Here is a 13,631-nt window from a genome sequence, read left to right as displayed (position 1 = left end):
CAGTGAGGTTGATCTCCCATGCCACGGAGGGTACCTCACGAGCAGTCTGTTCAGGTTTTTTCCCTAAGCATGCATGCCTGGATGAAGCTATGTGATTTTGCGGAGCCGTTTAAGGCATCCTTTGTTTGGGCCATCAGATCAAGATACTCTCACCCACAGCAAAAAGGATGGGAAGACCCTAAATTTTCTACACCCCAGAAGCCCTTCTCCGGGAACCAACAGAGGCAAGAAAATGTGGTTTCATAAATCCCAAGGGCCTTTCCAGGACCCGCACAGGGAACCCTTCTCTAGAGGCAGAGGAGGAGGGTTTGATGATAGACGTTGCTCTAGAGGCAGAGGTGACCTGCAAACCTGGGCTTTAGGGAAACCATTTCCAACAAACCATATTAGCACTCCTGAAGTGCTGCCTGACTGTCCATCTCTGGAGGTAGTCAGGGGATGACTAGCTTTGCACTCAGAAGCCAGGGCCCATGTGACTCAAAAACGCTGGGTGCTAAGCATGATATCTAGAGGCCACTATATTCCCTTTTCCCTTCTTCCCGAAAACTCCAAAAACCTCCCCGAAGTGCCACCCAGTCAATGGGAGCAGGCAGCACAGGAAATTCAACTACTGCTACAAAAGCAGTCATCCAAGAGGTCCCAGCCGAACAAAGAGGATTTGGAACCTACTTCCACTTCTTTTTGGTGCCGAAAAAGGCAGGGAACCTAAGACCCATTCTGGATCTAAGCAACTTAAGTGGTTATGTAAAGACGTTGGGGTTCAGAATGGTTATGGTTCAGTCCATTCTGCCATTGTTGCACAAGGACAACTGGATGTGCTTGATAGATCTCAGACGCGCATACCACCACATCAAAATAGACAGGCTCTCTAGGAGATATCTGCACTTCCGGCTGGGAGCCAATCATTTCCAGTTCAGAGCACTGCCATTTGTGCTCACCATAGCCCCCTGGGTATTCACCAAATGCATGACAGTAGCTCACATGAGGCTCAAGGGACTCCGGGTGTTTCCATACTTAGACGATTGGTTCCTTACCGCTCCCATGAGGCATCAGCTAGTCCAAGCAAGGGATTACTTACTCAAATGATTACATTCTCTGGGAATCACCATAAATCTGAACAAGTCCAGCTTGGCTCCTGTGAAGATCCTGGAATTTATAGGGCAGCTGAACATGAGGGACCAGATAGCTTCTCTTCCCCTACATGGCATAACGACACTGAAGAATCAGGTTTGAGATCTATTATCCCAACAGAACCCCACCCCCTGGCACAGATGGTCTTACAAGCCCTAGGATCCATGTCAGCCACTGTCCTATTAGTTCCCGTAGTCAGATTCTTAACGTGGGTTCTCTAGTGGACATTGGCAGTGCAGTGGTCCATCTTCTTTCACCCACTGCCCCTTCCCATCAGATTGACTCCAATTTGCAAATGTCACCTCAACTGGTTGATACAGTCAGTCTCCTTCTAGGCAGGCCCTTCTGAAGCAACCCCCCTATAGCCACTGTGAACATAGATGCTTCCCAATTTGAGTGGGGGACATTACATTGGGAAGGTGGTCCAAGACACGTGGTTCCCTCTCGAGACCAGGTTGCATATCAATGTCCTAGAGATGAGAGCAGTTCTCCTAACATTGCAAGCCTTTCAGGAAGCTCTTCCTTTGGGGACTGTTGTAGTTCACACCGACAACATATCTGATGTCTGCTACATCAACAAACAGGGAGGAAACCCGTTTTTACCCCCTGTGCAGGGAGGCCATGAGGGTGCAGGAGTCGGCGATATCTTCACATGACCTTCTAGTTGCAGTGCATATCCCAAGGAAACCAGTGATCTGGAGTACAGACTCAGTAGATCACTCTTGGTCCCACACAAGTAGTCTCTCAATCAGTCAGTGGTGAACTTGATCTTCAGTCGCTGGGGTCAGCCTTGCTGTGACCTCTTTGGTTCTTCCCTCAAGTACAAATGCAGCAAGTTCTTCATGCTGATCCCTGCTCTGGAGGAGTCCCTGAGGGATGCACTAGTCCATGATTGGCCCCTGGTTCTCCTATATGGTTCTCCTCCCCTTCCGCTCATCCCAAAGTTTCTTCAGAAGGCAAGCAGGTTGAAGAGCTCTGTCATCTTCATTGACCCCTTCTGATCTTGAGAGGTGTGGGTCCCCTTCCTCTGGTCTCATCTGAAATATCCCCCTTGGATACTGGAGCCAAATCAGGACCTCCTGTCTCACCCATCAGGGATGCAGCATCGAAATCTTTGTGCCATCAGACTGACTACTTGGTTTCTCCACGTCCAACCCTAGTGAGAGGGTCCGAGCTTAATTCCCCAGTCCGAAAGATACTTAGAGCTTCTCAAAAGGCTTCCACCAAAAAAGTCTACACCAGTAAGTGGAAAAGGTTTGTCATTTGGGCTACAAACAGAAACAATGACCCCTTCTCAGTGCCAATTTCAGATGTTCTGCTATTTCTTAGTAGTCTATTCGAGGAGGGTGCTAGCTTCTCTACCATCATGCTAGTGGCTATTTCTAACTTCCCATACTGCAAGTCAGTCTCATTCTCTGTTCACCTTTAGGTTGTGCAAATTCTATTTGAAAGGTGTTTTCTTGTTGCAGCCTCTTTGGGATATCACTGTTGTGTTGCAGGCTTTAACCCAGGGACCCTTTGAACCAGCTGCAAGTTGTGATATGAAGTTTTTGTCATGGAAGACAATCTTTCAGGTGGCTGTAACTTCCGCCAAGAGAATTTCTGAGCTACAAGCCTCTTATCCTCCAAACCTCCTTACATAGTTTTTCATAAGGACAGAGTATCCTTACATACCAGTCCTTCCTTTATGCCTAAAGTAGCCATTAAAAATAACATCAGCCAATCCATCCAGCTACCAGTATTCTTTCCAAATTTCTGCAGTAAAGGGGAGTATGTTCTTCACTTTCTAGACATTCATAAAACAACTCTGTTTTTACCTGCACAGGAAGTCTGGCCAACTTTTTGTAGACTTTTAATCTAGTAGATTAGGATAGGCAGTGTCCAAAATTAGCTAAATGGATATCTGGCTGCATTTCTTACATTTACTCATTCAAGGGACTGGAATTACCTAGACCTCCCAGAGCACATTCCACCAGAGCAATGGCTACATCTTTTGCCTTTTATTCTAGAACTTCCATTGATTATATTTGTGCGGCAGCAACATGGTCTAACAGTCACTCTTTTGTATCACACTACAAGTTGGATATCATTTCCAGGAGCAGGGCTTCCTTTGGTTCAGCGGTGCTCTGGTATATCCTTCCATGAGGGCCACCTTGGATCTACGTATCTGGGGACTCTGACCCTATCGTGAGGAAGAATGAAGAAGACATCAGATTAAAAGGTTATGTCTTACCATAACTTGGCATCTGTGTTGTCTTCCTTCATTCCTTCTCACTTTCCCATCCATCCCCATGCCTCTTTTGTTGTAGAGGATCCTGGAGTATGAAGGGACTCCTGTGTTCCATGTCTGAGCCTCATCTGCTGTTTATTGCTGTATGGGTGTTGGATGTATGGAATTAGCAAACTCAATCTGAGGTACTTGGGTGGATGTAATGCATTATGCATAAGAGGAAGGAGCTTGAGAGTCAGATCAATTCTGTAGAATGTGGCCGAGCCAGATCCAAAGGGCGGATCCAAGATCCCACTGTGAGGAAGAATGAAGGAAGACAACACAGATGCCAAGTTTTATGGCAGGATATAACCTTTTATTAATGGGTGTGTCTTTTTGTGTTTATTTTTTAAGCATTCTGGCTAGGTGAGAAAAAAAACAACATCCTAGAGCAGATGCATTTCAGAGAAGAATATATGGAAGACTTATAATCCCACAACATGATGCAGAATCTTGACTGATCTGTCAGCTAGAAGAATGTACAGTTACTGAAAACTATAGAAGACCATCCACAAAAGCTGGATTTAAAAAAAAGTCAGCAAATCAGCAGTGGGCGCACACAAATTATTCTGAGGCTATTAATGTCTTCATATTGTTTTCTGAGAACTGCTTCATTGTGGAAGGATTGACATAAGCAATCACCAATCCAGGATTACCAAATATTCAACATTAGATCACTGTTGCAGTAGCTTAAGTTATTGGGGTATGTCCTGTCAAGAATATGAAAAAATCTTCCAAAGATGATCCCTTTTTACCTCTACCATAGTTTAAAAAGCACTTGGGATTAAGGATTTCTTTAAAAGAATGTTTGTGGCCATGACTGATCTAAATTATTCATGCTGTGCTACAGAGTATACGTATCAGTGAGGTTGACTAGCTAGAGTGCATATAGTCCAAAAATAAAGGTAAAAAGTCTCAGTCAAACAATTCACAAATAATTTGAAAGATCCAAGACAAAGAAAAACATTTGAGAAATAATTAAAAAAAAAATCTGCCAAAGAAAATAACAGAATTTCTGTAGTGTCATTAGTTCTGGTTTTAATCCTTTAATTATTTTGGGTTCTACTTACAAGATGGATAAGTGCTGTTCAGTCAAATACAGTGGTTAGTGTTGCTACTTTTATGCAGAAATCTCACAGGAGGTGTGGGTGGATTCTGCATTGTGAGTTTTCCTGATTACTCTGAATGGGAGACGGGGGCTTGCCAGTCACTTAAGTGGTGGGTGTTGTCTCTTAAGTGAGTTGGTGTGGTGTCATATTCCACCTCAGGTTGTAGGGCTGGTTCATGTTGTTACAAAGGTATTTCATTTAACATGTTGGGGGAGGTGAGGTTTAATTTGGAGGAAGGAAAAACTAGTTTTGCTATACTTTTGCCAAAATTTTCATCAGATCCATCCTGATCTGAACAAAAAATTAGTACCGAGACACTCTCCATAGCATAGAAAATCAAGAAATGTCTAAAAACGCTTCTAAAACCTAAACAGAAAGCATATATCATGATAATTCACTCCATTCTTAATTACATTGTTCTACCTTTACCACTAACAGAAATAGCAATGTTTTTGTACCTAATTCTTCTGAATCAAAGGGGTTGTAAGGGATACCTCACTGTATGAAGACTGCAGTGTGCTGCGGGAATAGAGGGGACCTGCAATTCCACGTGACTAAGCAGTAGATCATGTTACTGTGGCTGGCCTATTCCTACCAGAGTCCCTAGTCCTTGTCACTTAGATCCTAGTCATGATCCAGTAGACCCCATGAACCTGCAAAAAATAGATTAAATTTAAGATGTACAGGGTTAAAATTATAAAACGGGAATCTTGAGATGCTGGACCAAGGGTTGCCATCTGGAACAAGTGCTCATGATGTTGGCTGAATTGTGATAGAAAGACCAGCACTGATCTGGTCAGAAATATTATTTTAGCTGATTTGTCCCTGAGTTAGCATTTGCTATGAGGACACCAAGGTGTCTCCATAAAAAATGAAACCAAAAAAAATTACATCTCGCTGGAGCTCACAATCTGTTTCACCTAACAGTTGAAGCAAAGGCATCAGAATGTGAATGGAATAGTTCTAGTAACAGGGGTAGAGGGTGTGGCTAGTCCCTACGCAGAGATGGTTGTTAACTTGGAGATAAATGGAACCAGTCAAGCCGTATGGCTATCCCAAGATAGCATTGCTGTGACCAGAACTGTAAAGGATTCTCTAAAGGAAGATATTTTACACCTTAGTAAATAACCCCCCAACAACTAAAGCGGTGTGCAGTTTGAAAGCTGGTGACGTAAGTTGTGATGTGCCATTTCTAGCCTGAGAGACCACTCATGAAGCAAAAGACTAGATCTGCTGAGCCTGTCTGTGATACGGTTATCTTTCCTGTGAGTATGCATTATCATCAAGAAGTGCTGTGAAGTGATCGCCCATTGGCACACATTTACAGCTTCCCACCAGAGGGGGTAGGATATGGTTCCTCCCTGCATGTTGATGTATTAAACTAGTCTCATGTTGTCCATTTGGGTGAAAATCAGCCCTACAGCCAAGAAGTCCTGACCTTCTGCAATACTAGGAGGACTGCCCTCATCTCCAGGAAATTGATGTGAAGGCAGGCCTGTAACTCTTAACTATGTGCCTTGGACCATTCCCTCCTGATAGTGTGCCCCATACTCTAAGGAGAAGGTGTCTGTTGTCACTATTGTTGATGGAAGGCGCAAAAAAAAGGCCTCCTCTGTGATAACTGTGGGGAGGTCATTCATCAGTTATGCTGTCCCCTGCAAAAATTGGTGATTCAGATGGGTGATGACACTGAGTTTGCTAGCTGCATCTATTGTGCAACCACTGTACAATTCTCATGTAGAACCGAGCTTGGTAAACCATTAGGCTGGAAGATGCCATTAGACCTAGAACTCTTAGAACAAGAGCTCCCACAGGACCTAAGAAGGAACTGGAGCAGTTTCTGAACTGCAGGTTTTAAATATTGGACTCTTTCTGGAGGGAAACATAAGGTGCACAACCTGCTGCTCAGGTGGCAACTGATAAACTGTATGGACAAGAGGCAGCTTCAGCTGGGTCTTCTCACTGACTGAAATTCCCAAGGACAGGCATAGGTGGAGCAAATAATCCCTGGCCTTGACCAATGACTCCCTTGATGTGGCAGTGAGCAGCCAGTCATCCAGATATGGGAAGGCTCTGATTCCAGGCAGCTTCAAGTTTGCTTTTACCATGTCCATGCACTTGTTGAAGATACAGGCGGGCTGTGATAAAACCAAAAGATGGGCTCTGAACTAAAAGTGACTAGCCAAATATGGAGGCATAGAAACCGCCTAGATGCTTCTTCTGTTTTGAAGTGGAGGTAAATATCCTGGAGGCAGATTGATCACATCCAGTCATTTGCCTGTAAGCAAGGCAAAATTGTTCCATTATAACAGTCCTAAAATTTGTATTTTTGATATATTGGTTGAATTCACTTAGGTTCATTATTGGCCTGAGGGCCTTAATTTTCTTCAGAACCAAAAAAAACTTGGAGTAATAACCTGACCCTGACTGGTATGGTGAGACCTCTTTGATGTCTCTCTTTTGAAGAAGAGATGGGATCTTTTTTCTGGCCACCTCTAACTGGTTGAGTGTTGCATCTGTAAGAGGCCATTTGGGAATGGGAGTTGTATGAGAAAGGACTCTGCAGTATGATGTTATCCCTCTGATGTAAGAATCTTGCATGATAGCCATCCACATAGGCAGTTACAGGAATAAATTACCCCTGCCTGGCTGTAGAAGGGAGCAGTTGGGCAGCCATTCATGGACAGTTAACCTGGCTCTCAGAGAAGGGCCCCTAGTATACCTGGTTCTGCAGAACTCCATGACCTCTGGATCTGCTTTCATTAAAATGGCCACCCCTGCCATGTCCACCTCCCCTCAGAGGTGGATTCAGAGGGTTGAAACTGTGACTTTCAAAACCATAGGTATTTGGACCCTTTTGGTTTCTACTGTACAATCATTGCTGGGCCACAAATTTAACATCTAAGGCAAGTAGCATCTTACCATCTTGTTCTAATCTCTGCATTCAACAGCTGCACCAAAGAGGCTCCATCATAAGGGATGTTGGTAAAGAACACTTTATAATTGTCCACAAAATTACAAAGGCAGAGCCAGGCATGACATCGTCATTGTGATGCCTGTGCTGACTGCCCTCACAGCGCCATTGGTCATATTAAGCAATTAACACATGGAGAGATTAGAAATGTTCATAGGTTGATACTAGACTATCTGCCCTAGGGCATTTATAAGCCTAGCCAGAGTGTGTTTGGCTTTCGCCACCCTTTTAGATTAGTTGACTGTGCCTCTGTATAGTAGGTCACAGAAGGTAGCCCTTTTAAGGTTAGTTTACTGTACCTCTGTCAAGCAGGGACACAGAAGAGATCACAGGGGTAAACTTACGATCTCCCATCCACTCGTCAAGATTTAAACATTGTACCCAGGGTACCCTCTAGTTGGTTCTTAGAGTCTGTAGTGAGTGTTTTTTTCAGAGAGACTAGCACCTATTCTGCCAAATCTCTGTAAAATCAATTCATATATGAGGCATAGTTCAGGGTCAAAAGGCAAAGGTGCCTGAAGCATTAGCCCATTTTTCCCATTCTGTCCACTGCCCTTGACTCCCTATTGATGGACAGAGGCTGTATCTTCTGTCAGCTGTTTTTTAGTTGTTGCTGCCGTAATGATGGAATCAGCCAAGGGGCTCTTAGACCAAATCAAGCTGTTGTTAAGGGGGGGGGGGTGGAGAATTTTGTGAAGTTTTCTTGGCACACTTTTGGAATCATCTAGTGACCAGGTCAGTCTGGCAGTCTATCGGAGGCACCACCCAAGAAGTAGATGAGGACAAGCCATATGGCTCATAGGACCCGCTCATCCTGGGAGGGTGAATCTGTGGGCCAACTTCCCCTCTGACACATACGTTCTAAAATTTCACTAAAGTTGAGGTCTTGGCAGTTCATTTGAGGACATCAGTGTAACTCTGGCCCTGAAAAGTATGTGAGGGTTGAGTGTATTCATGGGTGAAGCCAACAACAGTGGACCCTATGTACGAAGAAATAACCAACCTCTCTCTCAAAGTTAACCAGCAGCCAGAATCCAACAAGTAGTACAATAAGAAAGAGCAGGTTAACACCACGATGAGTAAAAACGAACCTTTATTGACCAAAAATGAGCGCTTTCGCGTGCCCACAAACTGCACGCTTCTTCAGATGAATGTAGCATCACAGTAAAAGCATTCTCTATATATACATAAAGATTAATTGCTAAATATATTAATTAATCCAATTAGACAATAATTAATCAATTATGCTGTTTATAATGCTCATTCATTTAAAGCAGTAAAACCAAATATAATTATATATGAAACAAAAATGAAAATGAACATAGTTTTTATGTCATGATATCATTCGTTATGTTTCATTATAATGAATTCATCAGATGATGAGCAATTATCATAAAGATATATTAAGCAACTATGAATCTGTCTATAATTATTCAAACATAACAGACTTTCCATTGTTAATGAAAACCAGCAAAAATGCAACATGTCCAGCTTTTTAAAATGTGTAAATATATATAAACGGACTGGTAACAGTATAATGTGCATAAATTAAAAGCAATAATGGCATTAAAATTTAACAACAATAAGAAAATTAGCAGCAATAAAGAAAAAAAAGCAGCAATGAGAAAAAATAGCAGCAATGAGGAAGAAATAGCAGCAATAAGAAAAAATAGCAGCAATCAAAAATTGACAACAACTAGAGAAATTAGCAGCATTATGAAAGGAAATATATCCTAATTCATAGTGTGAATTTATTATTGAAATAAAAATATGTATATGTGTAAATATCATTTATACAGATAATGAATAAATACCAGTAAATGTCCAGAACAACTAAATATAATATGTAATTAAAATGTAAATTTAAAGGAAATATATGTGTATACATGTAGTAAATATTAAACTAATGACAAAATAATAATGTTAAATTCATAGAGCTATTTTTATTTTTACTAGCCATATAATTTATTTTGTGGTCTATCGAGATGATTATCAATGTAAATAGCCTTTTATAAATAAACTATGATAATATTAGTCATCATGTAAAAAATGTGATGAAGTTAATGTTTAAATGTTTAAATAATTAGAGAGAGGATATAAAATAAAAATAATAAAATATATATATTCATGAATAAATATATTAAAATCCGATAAAAATGTAATAAAACTATATATATATATATATATATATATATATATATATATATATATATATATATATATATTAATTTATAGGAGCATTTATAGTATAAATTGGCCTGAAATGGTTATTAAAAAATATAAACTGTTTAATTAATTCATATCTTATTATAATAAACCAAGAATGGATATGAACATATATATATATAATTTTTTCTAGTGCAAGTATATACACCAATTTATATATCTATTTTCATAAAATTAGTGATATTTGCGCTTTTTCAAAGATGATCTGATACTAATATAACTATTTAGGCCAGGATATTGATGTGCCCGAAATCTAAAAATCCAATCCAGTTCTAAATTTTCCAGATTATTAAAATTATCCCCTCTTCTATTATTACTTAATCTTTTTTGTATCACCCTGAACTTAAAATTATGTGTTGGAAATTTTATAATATGTTTTGAAAGAGCGTTTTTTGTGTCTGCTTTCTTTATAGCATACAGATGCTCCTGTATTCTATCCTTTAGTTTCCTTGTTGTCATTCCAACATAGAATGCAGAACATTTTTCACATGTAGCCAGATATATTACATTATTGTCTTCACAATTGGCAAAACATTTAAATTCAAATATAAATAATAGTTCAGGATGTACAAAATCTTTATCTGTTGTAATCCAATGACAAGAGCTACATTTTCCACATGGGTAAGTCCCCGTGGATGTCTTATGATGTGTCGTATTAATTAACCTCTCTTTACATAATAGCCTTTTTAAATTTTTCATATTTTTATAAGTAAAAGTAGGTCTTTCACCTATTATTCTTTTAATTTCATCATTTGTAGTCAAAATAGACCAATGCTTACTAATAATACTTGTTAAATATTTGTTGTCACTAGTATAGCTAATAATGCATCTAACTTGTTTAGAATCTTGTTTTTCATATTGCCTTCCTTCTGATTTGGATCTATAGAACGCTTTTGTAACTTGTTTCGATCCATTAATAAAGTTCTCTTTTATAGTAGCCACTGTTCTTGGATTATATCCTCTATCTATAAATAAATGTTCTAACTTATCAAATTCATCATTACGTTCCTCTTCATTTTGACATATTTTGTATAGCCTAGTAAATTGTCCTCTTACAATATTATTAAAAATAAATCTGGGATGCATACTTTCATGTTGTAATAATGTATTTTTCCAACATTTTTTCCTATAAAGGGAAGATGTTAATTTTCCTTTTCCATCCTTTTTAATATGTAAGTCTAGGAAATTAATATCAGAATATGAATGTTCAACTGAGAACCTTAAAAAATCAGTTGTTTTTTCTAAATCATTAATAAAAGTTCTTAATTCACTTGGACTTCCATCCCATATTAAAAGTATGTCATCTACAAATCTATAGTATGCAATCACCTTACAATAATCAGAATGTGTAAAGAGATTAGTAATTTCCCATTTATAGACTGCCAAATTCGCAAGCTGTTTTTTAGTTGTTGCTGCCATAATGATGGAATCAGCCAAGGGGCTCTTAGACCAAATCAAGCTGTTGTTAAGGGGGGAGTGGAGAATTTTGTGAAGTTTTCTTGGCACACTTTTGGAATCATCTAGTGACCAAGTCAGTCTGGCAGTCTATCGGAGGCACCACCCAAGAAGTAGATGAGGACAAGCCATATGGCTCATAGGACCCGCTCATCCTGGGAGGGTGAATCTGTGGGCCAACTTCCCCTCTGACACATACGTTCTAAAATTTCACTAAAGTTGAGGTCTTGGCAGTTCATTTGAGGACATCAGTGTAACTCTGGCCCTGAAAAGTATGTGAGGGTTGAGTGTATTCATGGGTGAAGCCAACAACAGTGGACCCTATGTAGCTGGTGTAGGGGAGAGAGAATGATCCTACTCATAACCTCGAATGCCAAACTCACATGAACCTGATTTGAGGAACAGCAATCAATCATTGACACTGCTCCCTCCCTCAGAAGAGACAGGCTGCCTTGATGAGGACCTCCCTGGAACAGAGCAGATGGACCTAAGAAGAGGATCAGTATCATTGCCTTGAAAGACGGTGAGTCTGACAGTGAAGAGCACAGTATATGATGTGCCTGAAGATGGTGTTGAAGTTAACATTGTAATGCTGGTCCTGACAGCTGCTTGAATGAGGACTCAGAGACAAGTGAATTGGATCAGAAACCTTCAGAGAAGAAGTTAGGGGTGCAGCCCATTCAACCGTCAGAGTGGAGAGGGATGGAAAAACACACATATTGATCTGTGTTTTGATGAAAGCCTTCATCATACAGTCCAACTGTTACATCTGAGGCACTTCTAAAAGACCTGAATGAAGCTTGAGATGGGAGCTGTGAAAGGAATTTACAAAGTTCCCTCACTGGAGAAGTACCTCACACCGTGTGTCTAGGAGACTTGCCCTTGATGATTGACTCTTCATATAGTGGGGTTGGTGTCACAGATATAGGTGAACCCGAAGAACCAGTTGGCTCTAACTTTATAATTTTTGAGGTCCAGCAGCCAGGGCCTCATCCAAATATCTCTTCTTTGGATCCTGATCCTTATGGCCATCTTTGCCTTTTTTGGTGCTTGTCTGCCTCTGGTTCACGTGTCAGCAAGCCCTCAGTTACCTTCTTGTTTCTCTATTCAACAAGGTGTTTTGTCTGAAGACCTTAAAGTTTGAGCAGTCAATAGTGAGGTGTTTGACACTTTGACAAATGACACACTGATCCTGCAAATGCTGAGGTAGAATTTTGTGTCCACACTGGGTACACCTTTTGAAACTTGAATGTCGATATACCATAGCAATAATTTGCACAATATTGAGACCTGAATGTTGATTGCTGACATGAGCAAATGTACAGTACATTGAGACACACAATAAGTACATCACATGACAGGCAAGAAACAATTTAATGCTGTATAACAGTGAAAGACAACCTGTGCATTTGAGATCAACAATCCCCAAGGTGTGGGAAAGTACAGTTGTGTAAGTTAACTTACCATAACAGTAGATGTATGAATAATCACTACTGCACTTGCTTAAATTGTATGGGTTATATCCTGCATAGAATACAACAGCCAGATGAGCTTCCAAAGATCCAGGCACCTTAGATGCACCAAAACCATTAGTCAGCTCAGGCTGAGTAAAAAGACAGAATTGGGCACCAAGCCCTTCAGAGCCTGTCATACCAAATGAGAGAAGGAGGCTAAGTCCTGAAAAGAAATTGCAAGAAACAGAAAAAATATATGTCCACACCATGGTATGAAAAGCACACCAAAGGGGAAAATGGGGGGATGGTGAGAGCGGCTACAGCAGCAGTTGATTATTTGAGATTATTTGAGCATCTACTGTTATCATAAGTTTACTTACACAACTGTACTGTGTTCTTCATATGGATCACTGCTACAGTAGCCTAGGCTATAAGGGTAGATTACCATAACTTTGAATGATTGGGGGGGGGGTGGAAGGGGAGCTGGCCAGGAATCCCTGGAGAATGGTCTTAGTAAAGCCAGTCCTAGACCCAAAGAAGAAATTTAGTTTATAGTGTTTTGAAAAAGTATGCACACAGGACCATGTTGATGCTTCTAGGATACTTCAAGTCCATCCCTTTTCAAAGAGCCATAGATGAAGCCAAGGTCCTGGTACAATGAGCCTTCAACCTGCCTGGAATATTATTGTTGTGGTGGGAATAATATAAGGTAATAGCCTGAGATAACCATTTAGAAATAGTCTTCTTTGACATAGGTTGCCCCTTCTTCTTACCTTCACAAGAAATGAACACATGATCAGAAGTTCTGAAAGTTTTTGTTCTGTCAAGATAGTACCTGAGCTGTTGGCTCCAACACACTCTCCAGCTCTGGCTTTGCAACTGTCAGAGCCGATAGTTGTCCCTGGCAAACAACAAAAGACTCTATTGAGCAGGGCCATGTCAGAGATGGAGTTGTCTTGAATTCTGTCTTGACCTCCTTCAGCCTCTTCATTCCATTATTTCAGGTCTTACAG

The sequence above is a fragment of the Protopterus annectens genome, chromosome 3.part0, assembly GCF_019279795.1.
Source record: "Protopterus annectens isolate FY-2018-M chromosome 3.part0, PAN1.0, whole genome shotgun sequence".
Classification (NCBI taxonomy): Eukaryota; Metazoa; Chordata; order Ceratodontiformes; family Protopteridae; genus Protopterus; species Protopterus annectens.
The sequence above is the reverse complement of the archived record's forward strand: the minus strand, read 5'-3'. Positions refer to the sequence as shown.